Raw genomic sequence first — 21592 nt, forward strand, 5'->3', positions numbered from 1 at the left:
CCCTCAAGTGGATGACCTAAGGTTTATCAATCCGTGGGAGGCATAGGATGAAGATGGTCTCTCTCAAGCAACCCTGCAACCAAATAACAAAGATTCTCTTGCGTCCCCAATGAAGGAAATATGCCCTAGAGGCAATAATAAAGTTATTATTTATTTCCTTATATCATGATAAAAGTTTATTATTCATGCTAGAATTATATTAACCGGAAACATAATACATGTGTGAATACATAGACAAACAGAGTGTCACTAGTATGCCTCTACTTGACTAGCTCGTTAATCAAAGATGGTTATGTTTCCTAACCATGGACAAAGAGTTGTCATTTGATTAACGGGATCACATCATTAGTTGAATGATCTGATTGACATGACCCATTCCATTAGCTTAGCACCCGATCATTTAGTATGTTGCTATTGCTTTCTTCATGACTTATACATGTTCCTATGACTATGAGATTATGCAACTCCCGTTTGCCAAAGGAACACTTTGTGTGCTACCAAATGTCACAACATAACTGGGTGATTATAAAGGAGCTCTACAGGTGTCTCCAAAGGTACATGTTGGGTTGGCGTATTTCGAGATTAGGATTTGTCACTCCGATTGTCGGAGAGGTATCTCTGGGCCCTCTCGGTAATGCACATCACTTAAGCCTTGCAAGCATTACAACTAATGAGTTAGTTGCGGGATGATGTATTACAAAACGAGTAAAGAGACTTGCCGGTAACGAGATTGAACTAGGTATGGGATATTGACGATCGAATCTCGGGCAAGTAACATACCGATGACAAAGGGAACAACGTATGTTGTTATGTGGTCTGACCGATAAAAGATCTTCGTAGAATATGTAGGAGCCAATATGAGCATCCAGGTTGGTTATTGACCGGAGACGTGTCTCGGTCATGTCTACATTGTTCTCGAACCCGTAGGGTCCGCACGCTTAAGGTTACGATGACACTTATATTATGAGTTTATGCATTTTGATGTACCGAAGGTTGTTCGGAGTCCCGGATGTGATCACGGACATGACGAGGAGTCTCGAAATGGTCGAGACATAAAGATTGATATATTGGAAGCCTATGTTTGGATATCAGAAGTGTTCCGGGTGAAATCGGGATTTTACCGGAGTACCGGGAGATTACCGGAACCCCCCGGGAAGTATATGGGCCTTAGTGGGCCTTAGTGGAAGAGAGGAGAGGTGGCCAGAGATGGGCCACACGCCCCTCCCCCCCTTTGGTCCGAATAGGACAAGGAGAGGGGGCTGGCCCCCCTTCCTCCTCTCTCTCCTCTTTTCCCCCCTCCGCGAATCCTATTCCAACTAGGAAAGGGGGGAGTCCTACTCCCGGAAGGAGTAGGACTCCTCCTGGCGCGCCACCTCTTGGCCGGCCAGCCCCCCCTTTGAGCCTTTATATACGGAGGCACGGGGCACCCCTAGAGACACAAGTTGATCCACGTGATCATATTCTTAGCCGTGTGCGGTGCCCCCTTCCACCATAGTCCTTGATAATATTGTAGCAGTGCTTAGGCGAAGTCCTGCGACGGTAGTACATCAAGATCGTCACTACGCCGTTGTGCTGACGGAACACTTCCCCGACACTTTGCTGGATCGGAGTCTGGGGATCGTCATCGAGCTAAACGTGTGCTAGAACTCGGAGGTGCCGTAGTTTCGGTGCTTGATCGGTCAAGCCGTGGAGACGTACGACTACATCAACCAAGTTAACGCTTCCGTTGTCGATCTACAAGGGTATGTAGATCACACTCTCCCCCTCTCGTTGCTAGGCATCACCATGATCTTGCGTGTGCGTAGGAAATTTTTTGAAATTACTACGAAACCCAACAGTGGCATCCGAGCCTAGGTTTTATGTGTTGATGTTATATGCACGAGTAGAACAGAAGTGAGTTGTGGGCGATATAAGTCATACTGCTTACCAGCATGCCATACTTTGGTTCGGCGGTATTGTTGGACGAAGCGGCCCGAACCGACATTAGGCGTATGCTTACGCGAGACCGGTTCTCCCGACGTGCTTTGCACAAAGGTGGCTAGCGGGTGACAGTTTCTCCAACTTTAGTTGAACCGAGTGTGGCTACACCCGGTCCTTGCGAAGGTTAAAACAACACCAACTTGACAAACTATCGTTGTGGTTTTGATGCGTAGGTAAGATTGGTTCTTGCTTAAGCCCGTAGCAGCCACGTAAAACTTGCAACAACAAAGTAGAGGACGTCTAACTTGTTTTTGCAGGGCATGTTGTGATGTGATATGGTTAAGACATGATGCTAATTTTATTGTATGAGATGATCATGTTTTGTAACTGAGTTATCGGCAACTGGCAGGAGCCATATGGTTGTCGCTTTATTGTATGCAATGCAATCGCACTGTAATGCTTTACTTTATCACTAAGCGGTAGCGATAGTCGTGGAAGCATAAGATTGGCGAGACGACAATGATGCTACGATGGAGATCAAGGTGTCGCGCCGGTGATGATGGTGATCACGACGGTGCTTCGGAGATGGAGATCACAAGCACAAGATGATGATGGCCATATCATATCACTTATATTGATTGCATGTGATGTTTATCTTTTATGCATCTTATCTTGCTTTGATTGACGGTAGCATTATAAGATGATCTCTCACTAATTATCAAGAAGTGTTCTCCCTGAGTATGCACCGTTGCGAAAGTTCTTCGTGCTGAGACACCACGTGATGATCGGGTGTGATAGGCTCTACGTTCAAATACAACGGGTGCAAAATAGTTGCACACGCGGAATACTCAGGTTATACTTGACGAGCCAAGCATATACAGATATGGCCTCGGAACACGGAGACCGAAAGGTCGAGCGTGAATCATATAGTAGATATGATCAACATAGCGATGTTCACCAATGAAACTACTCCATCTCACGTGATGATCGGACATGGTTTAGTTGATTTGGATCACGTAATCACTTAGAGGATTAGAGGGATGTCTATCTAAGTGGGAGTTCTTAAGTAATATGATTAAATTGAACTTAAATTTATCATGAACTTAGTCCTGGTAGTATTTTGCAAAATTATGTTATAGATCAATAGCTCGCATTGTTGCTTCCCTGTGTTTATTTTGATATGTTCCTAGAGAAAATTGTGTTGAAAGATGTTAGTAGCAATGATGCGGATTGGATCCTTGATCTGAGGTTTATCCTCATTGCTGCACAGAAGAATTATGTCCTTGATGCACCGCTAGGTGGCAGACCTATTGCAGGAGCAGATGCAGACGTTATGAACGTTTGGCTAGCTCAATATGATGACTACTTGATAGTTTAGTGCACCATACTTAAATGGCTTAGAATCGGGACTTCAAAGACGTTTTGAACGTCATGGACCATATGAGATGTTCCAGGAGTTGAAGTTAATATTTCAAGCAAATACCCGAGTTGAGAGATATGAAGTCTCCAACAAGTTCTATAGCTAAAAGATGGAGGAGAATCGCTCAACTAGTGAGCATGTGCTCAGATTGTCTGGGTACTACAATCGCTTGAATCAAGTGGGAGTTAATCTTCCAGATAAGATAGTGATTGACAGAATTCTCGAGTCACCCTCACCAAGTTAGTAGAACTTCGTGATGAACTATAATATGCAAGGGATAACGGAAACAACTCCCAAGCTCTTCGTGATGCTGAAATCAACGAAGGTAGAAATCAAGAAAAACATCAAGTGTTGATGGTTGACAAGACCACTAGTTTCAAGAAAAGGGCAAAGGGAAGAAGGGGAACTTCAAGAAGAACGGCAAGCAAGTTGCTGCTCAAGTGAAGAAGCCCAAGACTGATCCTAAGCCTGAGACCAAGTGCTTCTACTGCAAAGGGACTGGTCACTGGAAGCAGAACTACCCCAAGTGATTGGCGGATAAGAAGGATGGCAAAGTGAACATAAGTATATTTGATACACATGTTATTGATGTGTACTTTACTAGTGTTTATAGCAACCCCTCAGTAATAGATACTAGTTCAGTTGCTAAGATTAGTAACTCAAAACGGGACTTGCACAATAAACAGAGACTAGTTAAGGGTGAAGTGATGATGTGTGTTGGAAGTGGTTCCAAGATTGATATGATCATCATCGCACACTCCCTATAATTTTGGGATTAGTGTTGAACCTAAATAAGTGTTATTTGGTGTTTGCGTTGAGCATGAATATGATTTGATCATGTTTATTGTAATACGGTTATTCATTTAAGTAAGAGAATAAATTGTTGTTCTGTTTACATGAATAAAACTTTATATGGTTACACACCCAATGAAAATAGTTCGTTGGATCTCGATCATAGTAATACACATAATCATAATATTGAAACCAAAAGATGCAAAGTTAATAATGATAGTGCAACTTATTTGTGGCACTGCTGTTTAGGTCATATTGGTGTAAAGCGCATGAAGAAACTCCATGCTGATGGGCTTTTGGAATCACTTGATTATGAATCAGTTGATGCTTGCGAACCATGCCTCATGGGCAAGATGACTAAGACTCCGTTCTTCGGAACAATGGAGCGAGCAACAAATTTGTTGGAAATCATACATACTGATGTATGTGGTCCGATGAATATTGAGACTCGCGACAGGTATCATTATTTTTTGATCTTCACAGATGATTTGAGCAGATATGAGTATATCTACTTGATGAAACATAAGTCTGAAACATTTGAAAAGTTCAAAGAATTTCAGAGTGAAGTGGAAAATCATCGTAACAAGAAAATAAAGTTTCTACGATCTGATCGTGGAGAAGAGTATTTGAGTTATGAGTTTGGTCTTCAGTTAAAACAATGTGAAATAGTTTCACTACTCACGCCACCTGGAACACCACATCATAATGGTGTGTCCGAACATCATAACCGTACTTTATTAGATATGGTGCGACCTATGATGTCTCTTACCGATCTACCACTATCGTTTTGGGGTTATGCATTAAAGACAACTACATTCACGTTTAAAAGGGCACCATCTAAGTCCGTTGAGATGACACAATCTGAACTGTGGTTTGGCAAGAAACCAAAGTTGTCATTTCTTAAAGTTTGGGATTGTGATGCTTATATGAAAAAGTTTCATCCTGATAAGCTCAAACCCAAATCGGAGAAATATGTCTTCATAGCATACCCAAAGGAGACTATTGTGTACACCTTCTATCATAGATCCGAAGGCAAGACATTCGTTGCTAAGAATGGATCCTTTCCAGAAAAGGAGTTTCTCTCGAAAGAAGTGAGTGGGAGGAAAGTAGAAAACTTGATAAGGTAATTGTACCATCTCCCTTATTGGAAAGTAGTTCATCACAGAAATCTGTTCTTGTGACTACTACACCAATTAGTGAGGAAGCTAATGATGATGATCATGTAACTTCAGATCAAGTTACTACCGAATCTCGTAGGTAAACCAGAGTGAGATCCGCACCAAAGTGGTATGGTAATCCTATTCTGGAAGTCATGTTAGTAGACCATGACAAACTTGCGAACTATGAAGAAGCGATGGTGAGCTCAGATTCCGCAAAATGGCTTGAGGCCATGAAATCTGAGATGGGATCCATGTATGAGCACAAAGTATGGACTTTGGTTGACTTGCCCGATGATCGGCAAGCCATAGAAAATAAATGGATCTTCAAGAGGAAAACGGACGCTGATTGTAGTGTTACTATGTACAAAGCTAGAATTGCCGCAAAAGGTTTTCGACAAAGTTCAAGGTGTTGACTACGATGAGATTTTCTCACTCGTATCGATGCTTAAAAGTCTGTCCAAATCATGTTAGCAATTGCCGCATTTTATGAAATCTGGCAAATGGATAACAAAACTGCAATCCTTGATGGATTTCTTAAAGAAAGAGTTGTATATGATGCAACCAGAAGGTTTTGTCAATCCTAAAGGTGCTAACAAAATAAGCAAGCTCCAGCGATCCATATATGGACCGGTGCAAGCATCTCGGAGTTGGAATAAACACTTTGATAGTATGATCAAAGCATATAGATTTAACAGACTTGCGGTGAAGCCTGTATTTACAAGAAAGTGAGTGGGAGCACTACAACATTTCTGATAAGTATATGTGAATGACATATTGTTGATCGGAAATAATGTAGAATTATTCTACAAAGCATAAAGGAGTGTTTGAAAGGAGTTTTTTTTCAAAGAAAGACCTCGGTGAAGCTGCTTACATATTGAGCATCAAGATCTATAGAGATAGATCAAGACGCTTGATAAGTTTTTTTCAATGAGTACATACCTTGACAAGATTTTGAAGTAGTTCAAAATGGAACAGTCATAGAAAGGGTTCTTACCTGTGTTACAAGGTATGAAATTGAGTAAGACTCAAAGCCCGACCACGGCAGAAGATAGAAAGAGAATGAAAGTCATTCCCTATGCCTCAGCCATAGGTTCTATAAAGTATGTCATGCTGTGTACCAGATCTATTGTATACCCTACACTGATTTTGGCAAGGGAGTACAATAGTGATCTAGGAGTAGATCACTGGACAGAGGTCAAAATTATCCTTAGTGGAATAAGGATATGTTTCTCGATTATGGAGGTGACAAAAGGTTCGTCGTAAAGAGTTACATCGATGCAAGTTTTGACACTGATCTAGATAAATTTAAGTCTCAATCTAGATACATATTGAAAGTGTGAGCAATTAGCTAGAGTAGCTCCGTGCAAAGCATTGTTGACATAGATATTTGCAAAATACATACGGATCTGAATATGGCAGACCCGTTGACTAAAATTCTCTCACAAGCAAAACATGATCACACCTTAGTACTCTTTGGGTGTTAATCACATAGCGATACGAACTAGATTACTGAATCTAGTAAACCCTTTGGGTGTTAGTCACATGGCGATGTGAACTATGGGTGTTAATCACATGATGATGTGAACTATCGATGTTAATCACATGGTGATGTGATCTAGATTATTGACTCTAGTGCAAGTGGGAGACTGAAGGAAATATGCCCTAGAGGCAATAATAAAGTTATTATTTATTTCCTTATATCATGATAAAAGTTTATTATTCATGCTAGAATTGTATTAACCGGAAACATAATACATGTGTGAATACATAGACAAACAGAGTGTCACTAGTATGCCTCTACTTGACTAGCTCGTTAATCAAAGATGGTTATGTTTCCTAACCATGGACAAAGAGTTGTCATTTGATTAACGGGATCACATCATTAGTTGAATGATCTGATTGACATGACCCATCGTTTAGTATGTTGCTATTGCTTTCTTCATGACTTATACATGTTCCTATGACTATGAGATTATGCAACTCCCGTTTGCCGGAGGAACACTTTGTGTGCTACCAAACGTCACAACGTAACTGGGTGATTATAAAGGAGCTCTACAGGTGTCTCCAAAGGTACATGTTGGGTTGGCGTATTTCAAGATTAGGATTTGTCACTCCGATTGTCGGAGAGGTATCTCTGGGCCCTCTCGGTAATGCACATCACTTAAGCCTTGCAAGCATTACAACTAATGAGTTAGTTGCGGGATGATGTATTACGGAACGAGTAAAGAGACTTGCCGGTAACGAGATTGAACTAGGTATGGGATACCGACGATCGAATCTCGGGCAAGTAACATACCGATGACAAAGGGAACAACGTATGTTGTTATGCGGTCTGACCGATAAAAGATCTTCGTAGAATATGTAGGAGCCAATATGAGCATCCAGGTTGGTTATTGACCGGAGACGTGTCTCGGTCATGTCTACATTGTTCTCGAACCCGTAGGGTCCGCACGCTTAAGGTTACGATGACACTTATATTATGAGTTTATGCATTTTGATGTACCGAAGGTTGTTCGGAGTCCCGGATGTGATCACGTACATGACGAGGAGTCTCGAAATGGTCGAGACATAAAGATTGATATATTGGAAGCCTATGTTTGGATATCAGAAGTGTTCCGGGTGAAATCGGGATTTTACCGGAGTACCGGGAGGTTACCGGAACCCCCCGGGAAGTATATGGGCCTTAGTGGGCCTTAGTGGAATAGAGGAGAGGTGGCCAGAGATGGGCCACGCGCCCCTCCCCCCCTTTGGTCCGAATAGGACAAGGAGAGGGGGACGGCCCCCCTTCCTCCTCTCTCTCCTCTGCCCCCCCCCCTCCGCGAATCCTATTCCAACTAGGAAAGGGGGGGAGTCCTACTCCCGGAAGGAGTAGGACTCCTCCTGGCGCGCCACCTCTTGGCCGGCCAGCCCCCCCCTTTGAGCCTTTATATAAGGAGGCACGGGGCACCCCTAGAGACACAAGTTGATCCACGTGATCATATTCTTAGCCGTGTGCGGTGCCCCTTTCCACCATAGTCCTCGATAATATTGTAGCAGTGCTTAGGTGAAGCCCTGCGACGGTAGTACATCAAGATCGTCACCACGCCGTCGTGCTGACGGAACTCTTCCCCGACACTTTGCTGGATCGGAGTCTGGGGATCGTCATCGAGCTAAACGTGTGCTAGAACTCGGAGGTGCTGTAGTTTCGGTGCTTGATCGGTCAAGCCGTGGAGACGTACGACTAATCAACCAAGTTAACGCTTCCGTTGTCGATCTACAAGGGTACGTAGATCACACTCTCCCCCTCTCGTTGCTAGGCATCACCATGATCTTGCGTGTGCGTAGGAATTTTTTTGAAATTACTACGAAACCCAACACCCAACACACCCAATACAATGGTAAATTGTATAGGTGCACTAGTTCGGCGAAGAGATGGTGATACAAGTGCAATATGGATAGTAGATATAGGTTTTTGTAATCTGAAAATATAAAAACAGCAAGGTAACTAATGATAAAAGTGAGCACAAACGGTATTGCAATGCTAGGAAACAAGGCCTAGGGTTCATACTTTCACTAGTGCAAGTCCTCTCAACAATAATAACATAATTGGATCATATAACTATCCCTCAACATGCAACAAAGAGTCACTCCAAAGTTACTAATAGCGGAGAACAAACGAAGAGATTATGGTAGGGTACGAAACCACATCAAAGTTATCCTTTCCGATCGATCTATCATAGAGTTCGTACTAGAATAACACCTTAAGACACAAATCAACCAAAATCCTAATGTCACCTAGATACTCCAATGTCACCTCAAGTATCCGCGGGCATGATTATACGATATGCATCACACAATCTCAGATTCATCTATTCAAACCAACACAAAGTACTTCAAAGAGTGCCCCAAAGTTTCTATCGGAGAGTCAAGACGAAAACATGTGCCAACCCCTATGCATAGGTTCATGGGCGGAACACGCAAGTAGATCACCAAAACATACATCAAGTGAATCAATAGAATAACCCATTGTCACACTACTAGGGAAAAGCCTAGCAGCAGCGCGGGTTTTCGGCCTTTTAGTAGCGCGGGGGCTGGCGCTACTAATAAGGCGCTACAGCTAACGTATAGCAATAGCGCTGGTCCACCCGCGCTACTGCTACACAAGTGTTGCAGTAGCGCTCTTAAAGGAACCTCGCTGCTGCTAATAGCTATAGCGCGCTTCCCCTATGCGCGCTACTGCTACAACCGCGCTGTTGCTAACTTTTCTCCACTCGCTACTGCTAATTTTAGTAGTTTTTTGTTTTTTTCCGGCATATTTGTTTTGTATTTGAACAGGCTTTATAGAAGAATCTTTAGCACATACAAATGTCGTCATGATACACATACAAATGCCTGCGAGACCACAAATGTAATCATAGCTTATACATACAAATAGTCTCGTCATAATCATCATCCAACACAAAGTGGTATCTTGTCATCATCTCAAAAATAGCGATACATGCAAGTCTCGAATACTTGCAACTACAACGTCATCCATCTAAACAAAGGTATACGCGAGAAGAGCTATCACTATGAGTGAGAGTGGAACTATGCAATACATGAGATGGCGGTTACGAGTCCTCTCTCGCGCTAGCGTGAACCTCAAGTAACTAGCTTCTCCTTCTTGTCTGCTTTTGAAGCCTTTATTGCTGGCGTCCGAGAACCCACTCACTTGCTCCTGACACTCATGCCACTCGTTGTACACCCCCGGAACCTTCCCTTTGTACACGACATAGCAGTTCCATCTCGCCATCAAGAAACTAGGTACCTGTTAGAGATGCATGTTCATGAAGAGGATGTACAATCATATATATGCAACAAAATATACTATAGAACACCGAAAAAGAAAGGGTTAGCAACTAGATGCAACATACAGTATGCAAATTAATTACCTAGAGGTACGCAGGTCATCGTACGCAAACTAACACAGTAGCGTTACGCAAGTTCGGCAGGGATCGTGGACATCACAAAGTTGCATCGCTACAAATAGTATACAAGTTCAACCGACACATATCATCATCATCGGCATCATAAATCACTACAAGTTCCATCCTTCCATATCATCGAGGATGGACCCTAGCTTCTTGAACGGCGTGAGGTCTAGACGTTGCATGCCTATGCGAGTTCGGACGTCAGCTCGCGATATAGGGCCGTGGTGGAACATCCCCTTCTCATCGATGACTTCTTTCATGATGATCGTGCAATGTCGCTTTGGATGCGAAAGAAGTCATCTCTAAGTTTATAATCCGCTTCTCCATGAGATTCTAGCCACTTGTGGATATGATCATCATTTCTGCTTCTCATGCGAAGCTTTTGGTGATCCGTGTGAACCGAATCATGAGATGGAGGATGTAGAATCCATCCTTCTTGCTTGGTTTTGGGACTTGGATGCAGGAGAAGTTAGTTTTATGCGCGAAACCATCTTCTTGTTCCTTTGTTTCCTGATCTGCATGTGGCCACCTCTAAAGCTGAAGCCTTGGAGAGCATCATCTAGAATATTCATTATGTGGGTGTAGTCTTTTTTCTCGTAGTCTCTGGAAGGGTCAAAATACACGGCGTGGGAGACTTGCGGATAAAGAATGATAAGGACGGCGCGCCCATTGCTGCGGGGAAAAGACACCTCAAATTATTCCCCAGAGAGAGAGAAGGAATGATTGAAATGTATGAAAGGGTTGTTCGAAACTGACTTACTTTGGATGATAAGGCACGAGGACAATTTCGGCATGACCTTTGCTAAAAAATGGACATATCGAGCGCCTGAAATTCACCGGAATGGAAATGGATCAACATTCCGGCGTAACATAGGCAACTCGGATCATTTACCAAAACATGACATGTCCAAAACATGACATATCCACATATCACATGTCCAGTTCAAATTTGCATATAAATTCAGCAAATTTTGAAATCTATCTAAATTCATAACTAAATAGATAACCTAATTAACATAACTAAAACCTAAGTAAATTAACCCTAGCTAGCAGAGAGAGAGGGGGTGGTTTATAGAGGGTGCAGGGCGAGGAGGCAGGCCCGACGACGGCCGAGGTTGGGAGGGGAGGAAGCAGAGGAGGGAGGCGAGGGCTGACGGGTCGGGGGCGAGCGCCGGCGCCGGGGGCGAGCGCGCCTGGGTCGGGGGCGGCGGGGTCGGGGGCGAGCGCCGGGTCGGGCGCGGCGGGGTCGGGGGCGAGCGCGCCGAGGTCGGGGGCGGGCGCGGCGGTGCGACGGGGCCGGGGAAGAGAGAGTGGGGATTTGGGGGAAAAGAGGCGGGATGAAGCAGGGAGAGGGAGAATTTTGGGTTAAGTGGACGTAGCAGTAGCGCGTTTACACGAAATGCGCTACTCCTATTACGAGCAGCTATACCGATTTTCTGCAGAAACCGCTACTGCTACCTTGACTAGCTGTAGCTCTTTTTCACTAAAGCGCTACTGCTATAACCAGTTTCCCTTTTTTCTTTTCCTCAGCATAATAGGAACATATATATTACATCATTGGACCCTTGCATAATAATGGCTAAGTGTGTATACAAAATAGGAACATATATATATTACATCATTGGACCCATGCATAATAATGGCTAATTGAGTGTGTATACAAAATAGGAACATATATATATATATATATATATATATATATTACACCATTGACCGATTCCTCAGCGCTGACGTTTTTTTTTTGAGTCAGCTTCTTTCCCTTCTTGTTCGTCGAAGAATAATTGAGCCCCTCATTGTGACTTTGCCTTTTCCATGGAGTACGATTTTTCACTGGTAATGTAGTATTGATTCTTCTTTTGACGTATACTTCATCATCATCGTCATCTTCCCTCATTGGGTTGCCGTACTGATCATAGTCTTCCTCGTTGGCGACTCCATCCACTCCAATGATGTTTCTTTTGCCTTTCCTCACAACAACACGACTGGGATTGCATGGGTCGGTTATGAAGAAGCATTGTGTCACGTGCTTAGGGTGTACCCATGGCTCGTTTTTTGCGATAGCGTTCACGGTAGCGCTCTTGGCGTCGGGTATAGTCATGGTAGTGAAAATCCGGCTTTCTCTTTCGACATTCTTAGCCCATATGACACGGAACATCGTCGTGTTGTGCAGTCCAGAGTAGTCAAGCTCCCAAATCTCCTCGACCCTTCCATAAAATCATTCAGTTGCGCCGTCGTCGCTGCCGGTCATGCATTCCATCGTCACCCCTGAGTTCTGATATTCATCACTGCCATATCTTTGGCCTCTGTGTAGAACGTGTATCCGTTGATATCATATGCCTAATAGGTTACGAGGTTGGGCGAGGGGCCATGTGCTAAGGCGTATATGAGCAATCCGTCCTTAGAGCCCTCCTCCGGGGGATTAGCAATAATATGCTCTTTGAACCAATGCAGGAAAGTGGAGTTGTGCTCTCTAGTAACTTCGGCGTCCGTCCTACATACCCCCCGGTCACAATACTTCTTTGAGATAATTTCTTTGTGCAGTGCCACGAAAGGATCTACCTCGTCTAGGTGTTGTAGCACTACCAAGTTTGCTCTGTCAAAGTCGATGCGTCGGTCTGAGTATGCCACGTGCAGTTCCCTGCGACCGTTGCAGTGACCTTCTCCTTCGAGCCTCCCATCGTGCTTGTTAACGGGCAAACCAACACTAACACCAGGCGGCTGGTCTGCGCCATATAGAAAATTCTCAAAGAAAGAGATGCACTCTTGTGTCAAATAGCCCTGGACGATGCTTCCATCCGGACGGGACATGTTACGAACGAATCCTTTGATGATCCCATTCATCCTCTCAAACGGCATCATGTTGTGCAGGAATGACGGCCCCAGGTCTATTATGTCATCCACAATATGGACACACAGATGCACCATCACGTCAAAGAACGCGGGCGGGAAGTACATCTCAAGCTCATTCGGTATCACAACGATCTCTTCCTGTAGCCTTCGGAGCTGCTTCACACTGATCGACTTTCGAGAGATGACGTCGAAAAAGTTGCAGAGACCAATAAGCGTGTCACGGACGTGCTTGTCCATTATCCCTCTAAGGGCAACAGGTAATATCTGCGTCATCATCACATGACAGTCATGAGACTTCATCCCGCTGAACCTTTTCTTCTCCGTGTCTAGATATCTACTTATCTTGCCACAGTAACCGGAACTAACTTTGACTCCGGTAAGGCACTTAAAGAATTGATTGATCTCAGCCTGACTTAAGGTGAAGCAAGAAGGGGGGCAATAATCCTCATTCTTTATTTTCTTGCCCTTCTTCTCCCGTGCCTCTGTCTCCGTCTCTGTCTCGTCTGACATTTTACGGGGCGGCATGTGCAGATCTTCCCTGATTTTCAAATCTTGCAAGTCTTTTCTTGCCTTCGGCCCATCGTTGGTCTTATCCGGCATGTTCATCAGTGTTGCGAGCAAGCTCTCAAGGACATTCTTACAGATATGCATTTGATCAAGGCAATGAGGTGTATCGAGTTTGTGCCAGTACTCCAAGTCCCAGAACACAGACCTCGTCTTCCATACCTTCAGCAGCGGCTCTGGCGCCTTTCTCATCGTCTTTCCCGGCGCAGGGAACTCCTTCCAGTTTTTCAACAGCTCATCGATTTCGGCACCGCTCCGCTTACGTGGAGGTCCTCGATGCTCAGCGTGACCATTGAATAGATCTCCACGGTTTCTCCACGGGTCGTCCTGTTCGAGCCATCTTCGATGCCCCATGTACACGATTTTCCCAGACCCGCCATCTTTCCTTGACGTTAGCTGCTGAGACGTCGTATCATCCATGCACCACATGCATCCGCAATATCCATGGCACACCTGGCCTGCCACATATCCGTAACCAAGATAGTCATGCACTGTCGTGATCAGCGCGGCTCTCATGTTGAAATACTCGCCTTTGCTGGCGTCCCATGTCTTGGCCGGTGTTTTCCATAACGTGTCTAACTCCTCCTGAAGTAGCCCCAGATACAAATTAATATTATTTCCTGGTTGTTTCGGCCCTTGAATAAGCATGCTCATGTGAATGTACTTCGATTTCATGCACAACCAGGGGGGAGGTTGTACATCCATACAAACACAGGCCATGTGCTATGGTTGGTGCTCTGGTTGCCAAACGGATTCATGCCATCGGTACACGCGCCGAGCATGATGTTCCTTGCATCACATTCAAAATACCGATAGAAGCTGTTCAACGCTCTCCACTAGCTTCCATCCTTGACGTGTCTTAGCTTCGGATCATCTCCATCGTCAGGCTTCTTCCTCTCCGTGTGCCAGCGCATTAGCTTTGCTTCCTTGGGATCTACAAAATACCTCTGGAGACGGGGAGTGATCGGTAAGTACCATACCACTTTCTGGGGACATTTCTTCCCGGCCTTCTTGTATCGAGAAGCATTGCACACTGGACAACTTGTTTTTTCCGCGTGCTCCTTCCGATAAATTATGCAATCGTTGATGCATGCATGGTATCTAACGTGTGGCAGATCAAGGGGGCACACGATCTTCTTGGCCTCATCAACACTACTAGGACATAGATTACCCTCGGGAAGAACATCCTTTAGGTACTTGAGATGCTCATCAAGGCTAGTGTCGGTCCATTTGTTTTTAGCCTTCGTCTTCAGCAGTTGGAGCGTGAAACTCAAGCGGGTCACCTCAGGATTGCAACCATCATACAATGGAGTGTTCGAGTCTACCACCAGTTGCTCCAGCTTAGCCTCCTCTCTAGAAGCAGCTCTCTCAGTACTCGTCTCCTTGCGAAGCAATGCTTGAACATGAGGTACCCGCACGATTGAACTTAGTACCGACGAACTCTGCTGCGTGGAGTCCATGTCGTTCTCTCCGCCGCCATGTCCGGCCCCTTCTCCGCCGCCATGTCTGGCCTCTTCCCTGCCGCCATTATCGATCATCTCTTCATCTTGCCCCGTGTCATCATTGCCTACCCCGTCGGCTTCCTCAACATCGTCATCCTCATCTTCAGTTATCCATCGAGTATAGCCATCCATGAAACCAGTCATGAGCAGGTGCGCTTCGACACGACCATCGACATGGGGGTCAAGCCAAACTATTCCTTTGCATTTTCGACACAAACATAAAACCTCTGTCAGGTTATTTTCCTTCATGTCCTGCACCGCCGACTACAACCACCTGTCCACCATCGTTCCACTGACCATCGTCAACTCTGCACGGTAATAATAAACAAATTGATTATAAAAATGCGTGAAGTCATACAAAAATTCGGCATGACCTTCCTTAAAAATAGGACATATATAGATCTAGAGTTTGCCCGGAATTCGCCGAAACAGAAATAAATCAACATTTCGGCAAAACATAGGCAACTTAAATGCACAATTTGGCGTCAACTCATGCCACACACACAATTTCCATAAAAATATCACACACACATGCATAAACATATTTCCATTTTGCAAAAGCATGAAATATTAATCACACCTCTATCTCGAGATCGAGCACACGGTGGAGATGATGATGTAGGGAGGTCAAAAGTGCACAAAGCTCTTCTTGACAAAGAAAGATCTAGTTAGGGGGCAAATAGGTCACTTAACTAAATGCTACATCTACCTAGCTAGCTAATTTGGGAGGAGATAACTTCAACTAGTGGAGGGGGGAGGAAAAAGAGAAAGGAGATGAATTAATGGAGGTGGTGTAGTTATAGCTAGGAGTAATGAAGAGAGAGAAAGGTAGGTAGAAGAGGGAGAGTAATGGGGGGAGAAGTATTGAGGAAGAAGAAGAGTGAGAGAGGGAGGATGTGGGAGGTAGGGGAAAGGAAGGAGAGGAGATGGGGAGGGGAGGTGGAAAAGGTGGTGGGTGCTGCGTCTTAGCAGTAGCGCGGGAGAGAAAGCGCGCTGCTGCTAAGAGCGTAGCAACAGCGCGCTTTCCTGTCACGCGCTACTGCTAAACGGGCCAACCCTGTGCACAATTTCAAAATTAGCAGCAGCGAGGTGACAAAAAAGCACGCTGCTACTATGGCATTAGCAGCAGCGGACTCCCTGGCGCCGCGCTACTGGTAAACTTATGTCGTTGTGTACTGTCGGTGGATTTTTGTAGCAGCGTGGTTTAAGCGTCACGCGCTACTGCTAAGTTTGCACCAGCAGTGAGCTTTCCGTAGCCACGCTGCTACTACTTAGCAGCAGCGCCTGTTTTTATGCCACGCTGCTGCTAAGATTCTGTGTATAAGGTTTTCCCTAGTAGTGTCACCACGGTTATCCCACGCAAGACATACATCAAGTGTTCTCAAATCCTTAAAGATTCAATCCGATAAGATAACTTCAAAGGGAAAACTCAATCCATTACAAGAGAGTAGAGGGGGAGAAACATCATAAGATCCAACTATAATAGCAAAGCTCGCGATACATCAAGATCGTACCACCTCAAGAACACGAGAGAGAGAGAGATCAAACACATAGCTACTGGTACATACCCTCATCCCCGAGGGAGAGCTACTCCCTCCTCGTCATGGAGAGCACCGGGATGATGAAGATGGCCACCGGAGAGGGATTCCCCTTCAGGCAGGGTGCCGGAACGGGTCTAGATTGGTTTTTGGTGGCTACGGAGGCTTCTGGAGGCGGAACTCCCGATCTATTATGCTCCCCTAAGTTTTTAGGGTATATGGGTATATATAGGAGGAAGAAGTACGTCGGTGGATCTCCGGGCTGTCCACGAGGTAGGGGGCACGCCCCCACCCTCGTGGGCAGCCCGGGACTCTCCTGGTCCATGTCCGATACTCCGTGGGCTTCTTCTAGTCCAAAAATAAGTTCCGTGAAGTTTCAGGTCAATTGGACTCTGTTTGATTTTCCTTTTGTGCGATACTCTAAAACAAGGAAAAAACATAAACTGGCACTGGGCTCTGGGTTAATAGGTTAGTCCCAAAAATAATATAAAAGTGTAATAAATCCCATAAACATCCAAAACAGATAATATAATAGCATGGAACAATCAAAAATTATAGATACGTTGGAGACGTATCAGCATCCCCATGCTTAACTCCTGCTCGTCCTCGAGTAGGTAAATGATAAAAATAGAATTTTTGATGTGGAATGCTACCTAACATATTTCTCTAAGTAATTCTCTTTATTTTGGCAAGAATGTTCAGATCCATAAGACTCAAGACAAAAGTTTAATATTGACATAAAAACAATAATATTTCAAGCATACTAACTAAGCAATCATGTCTTCTCAAAATAACATGGCCAAAGAAAGTTATCCCTACAAAATCATATAGTCTGGCTATGCTCCATCTTCCCCACACAAAGTATTTAAATCATGCACAAACCTGATGACAAGCCAAGCAATTGTTTCATACTTTTGATGTTCTCAAACTTTTTTAATCTTCACGCAATACATGAGCGTGAGCCATGGACATAGCACTGTAGGTGGAATAGAATGGTGGTTGTGGAGAAGACAAAAAGGAGAAGATAGTCTCACATCAACTAGGCGTATCAACGGGCTATGGAGATGACCATCAATAGATATCAATGTGAGTGAGTAGGGATTGCCATGCAACGGACGCACTAGAGCTATAAGTGTATGAAAGCTCAAAAAGAAACTAAGTGGGTGTGCATCCAACTCGCTTGCTCACGAAGACCTAGGGCATTTTGAGGAAGCCCATCATTCGAATATACAAGCCAAGTTCTATAATGAAAGATTCCCACTAGTATATGAAAGTGACAACATAGGAGACTCTCTATCATGAAGATCATGGTGCTACTTTGAAGCACAAGTGTGGAAAAAGCATAGTAGTATTGTCCCTTTTTATTTTCTTTTTTTGGGCCTTCCTTTTTTATTTATTTATTTTGCCTTTCTCTTTTTTTGGGACAATACTCTATGAATGATGATCATCACACTTCTATTTTGTTGGAGATCGTAGCAGAAAACAAAAAAATTTCCTACGTTTCACCAAGATCAATCTATGGAGTCAACTAGCAACGAGAGGAGAGTGCATCTACATACCCTTGTAGATCGCGCGCGGAAGCGTTCAAGAGAACGGGGATGATGGAGTCGTACTCGCCGTGATCCAAATCACCGATGACCAAGTGCCAAACAGACGGCACCTCCGCGTTCAAAACACGTACGGAGTGGATGACGTCTCCTCCTTGTTGATCCAGCAAGGGGGAAGGAGAGGTTGATGAAGATCCAGCAGCACGACGGCGTGGTGGTGGATGCAGCAGTGATCGCAGCAGGGCTTCGCCGAGCTTCTGCGAGAGGGAGAGGTGTAGCAGGGGAGAGGGAGGCGCCAAGGCTTGAGGTGTTGCTGCCCTCCCTTCCCTCTCCTTTATATAGGCCCCCTAGGGGGATGCGCCGGCCCTAGGAGATGGGATCTCCTAGGGGGGTGGCGGCCAAGGGGGTGGAGTACCCCCCAAGGCAAGTGGAGGCGCCCCCTCCCCTAGGGTTCCCAACCCTAGGCGCATCGGGGGGCCCAAGGGGGGGCGCACCAGCCCACTATGGGCTGGTTCCCCTCCCCACTTCAGCCCATGGGGCCCTCCGGGATGGGTGGCCCCACCCGGTGGACCCCCGGGACCCATCCGGTGGTCCCGGTACAATACCGGTGACCCCGAAACTTTCCTGATGGCGGAAACTACACTTCCTATATATAATTCTTCACCTCCGGACAATTCCGAAACTCCTTGTGACGTCCAGGATCTCATCCGGGACTCCGAACAACTTACGGATTACTGCATACTCATATCTATACAACCCTAGCGTCACCAAACTTTAAGTGTGTAGACCCTACGGGTTCGGGAGACAAGCAGACATGACCAAGACGACTCTCTGGTCAATAACCAAGAGCGGGATCTGGATACCCATGTTGGCTCCCACATGCTCCTCGATGATCTCATCGGATGAACCACGATGTCGAGGACCTAATCAATCCCGTACTCAATTCCCTTTGTCAATCGGTACGTTACTTGTCCGAGACTCGATCGTCGGTATCCCAATACCTTGTTCAGTCTCGTTACCGGCAAGTTCCTTTACTCGTACCATAATGCATGATCCCGTGATCAACCACTTGATCACATTGAGCTCATTATGATGATGCATTACCGAGTGGGCCCAGAGTTACCTCTCCGTCATACGGAGTGACAAATCCCAGTCTCGATTCGTGCCAACCCAACAGACACTTTCGGAGATACCTGTAATGTACCTTTATAGTCACCCAGTTACGTTGTGACATTTGGCACACCCAAGGCACTCCTACGGTATCCGGGAGTTGCACAATCTCATGGTCTAAGGAAATGATACTTGACATCCAGAAAAGCTACAGCAAACGAACTACACGATCTTTGTGCTATGCTTAGGTTTGGGTCTTGTCCATCACTTCATTCTCCTAATGATGTGATCCCGTTATCAATGACATCCCCATGTCCATAGCCAGGAAACCATGACTATCTGTTGATCAACGAGCTAGTCAACTAGAGGCTCACTAGGGACACATTGTGGTCTATGTATTCACACATGTATTACGATTTCCGGATAATACAATTATAGCATGAATAATAGACAATTATCATGAACAAGGAAATATAATAATCATTTTATTATTGCCTCTAGGGCATATTTCCAACAGTCTCCCACTTGCACTAGAGTCAATCATCTAGTTACATTGTGATGAATCGAACACCCATGGAATTCTGTTGTTGATCATGTTTTGCTCTAGGGAGAGGTTTAGTCAACGGATCTGCTACATTCAGGTCCGTATGTACTTTACAAATCTCTATGTCTCCATTTTGAACACTTTCATGAATGGAGTTGTAGCGACGCTTGATATGCCTGGTCTTCCTGTGAAACCTAGGCTCCTTGGCAAGGGCAATAGCTCCAGTGTTGTCACAGAAAAGAGTCATCGGGCCCGACGCATTGGGTATGACTCCTAGGTCGGTAATGAACTCCTTCACCCAGACTGCTTCGTGTGCTGCCTCCGAGGCTGCCATGTACTCCGCTTCACATGTAGATCCCGCCACAATGCTTTGCTTGCAACTGCACCAGCTTACTGCCCCACCATTCAAAATATACACGTATCCGGTTTGTGACTTAGAGTCATCCAGATCTGTGTCGAAGCTAGCATCGACGTAACCCTTTACAACGAGCTCTTTGTCACCTCCATAAACGAGAAACATTTCCTTAGTACTTTTCAGGTACTTCAGGATATTTTTGACCGCTGTCCAGTGTTCCATGCCGGGATTACTTTGGTACCTTCCTACCAAACTCATGGCAAGGTTTACATCAGGTCTGGTACACAGCATAGCATACATGATAGACCCTATGGCCGAGGCATAGGGGACGACACTCATCTTTTCTCTATCTTCTGCCGTGGTCGGGCATTGAGCCAAGCTCAATCTCGTACCTTGCAATACAGGCAAGAACCCCTTCTTTGACTGGTCCATTTTGAACTTCCTCAATATCTTGTCAAGGTACGTACTCTATGAAAGACCAATGAGGCGTCTCGATCTATCTCTATAGATCTTGATGCCTAATATATAAGCAGCTTCTCCAAGGTCCTTCATTGAAAAACACTTGCTCAAATAGGCCTTTATGCTTTCCAAGAATTCTATATCATTTCCCATCAACAGTATGTCATCCACATACAATATGAGAAATTCTACAGAGCTCCCACTCACTTTCTTGTAAATGCAGGCTTCTCCATAAGTCTGCATAAACCCAAACGCTTTGATCATCTCATCAAAGCGAATGTTCCAACTCCGAGATGCTTGCACCAGCCCATAAATCGAGCGTTGGAGCTTGCACACCTTGTCAGCATTCTTAGGATCGACAAAACCTTCCGGCTGCATCATATACAATTCTTCCTTAAGGAAACCATTAAGGAATGCCGTTTTGACGTCCATTTGCCATATCTCATAATCATAGAATGCGGCAATTGCTAACATGATTCGGACGGACTTCAGCTTTGCTACGGGTGAGAAAGTCTCATCATAGTCAACCCCTTGAACTTGTCGATAACCCTTAGCGACAAGCCGATCTTTATAGATGGTCACATTACCATCCGCGTCTGTCTTCTTCTTAAAGATCCATTTATTTTCTATGGCTCGCCGATCAACGGGCAAGTCAGTCAAAGTCCATACTTCGTTTTCATACATGGATCCTATCTCGGATTTCATGGCTTCCAGCCATTTGTCGGAATCCGGGCCTGCCATCGCTTCTTCATAGTTCGAAGGTTCACCGTTGTCTAACAACATGATTTCCAAGACAGGGTTGTCGTACCACTCTGGTGCGGAACGTGTCCTTGTGGACCTGCGAAGTTCAGTAGCAACTTGATCTGAAGTTTCATGATCATC

This window comes from Triticum urartu, chromosome 2A (assembly GCF_056163025.1).
Source record: "Triticum urartu cultivar PI428250 chromosome 2A, HENAU_Tu73, whole genome shotgun sequence".
Classification (NCBI taxonomy): domain Eukaryota; kingdom Viridiplantae; phylum Streptophyta; class Magnoliopsida; order Poales; family Poaceae; genus Triticum; species Triticum urartu.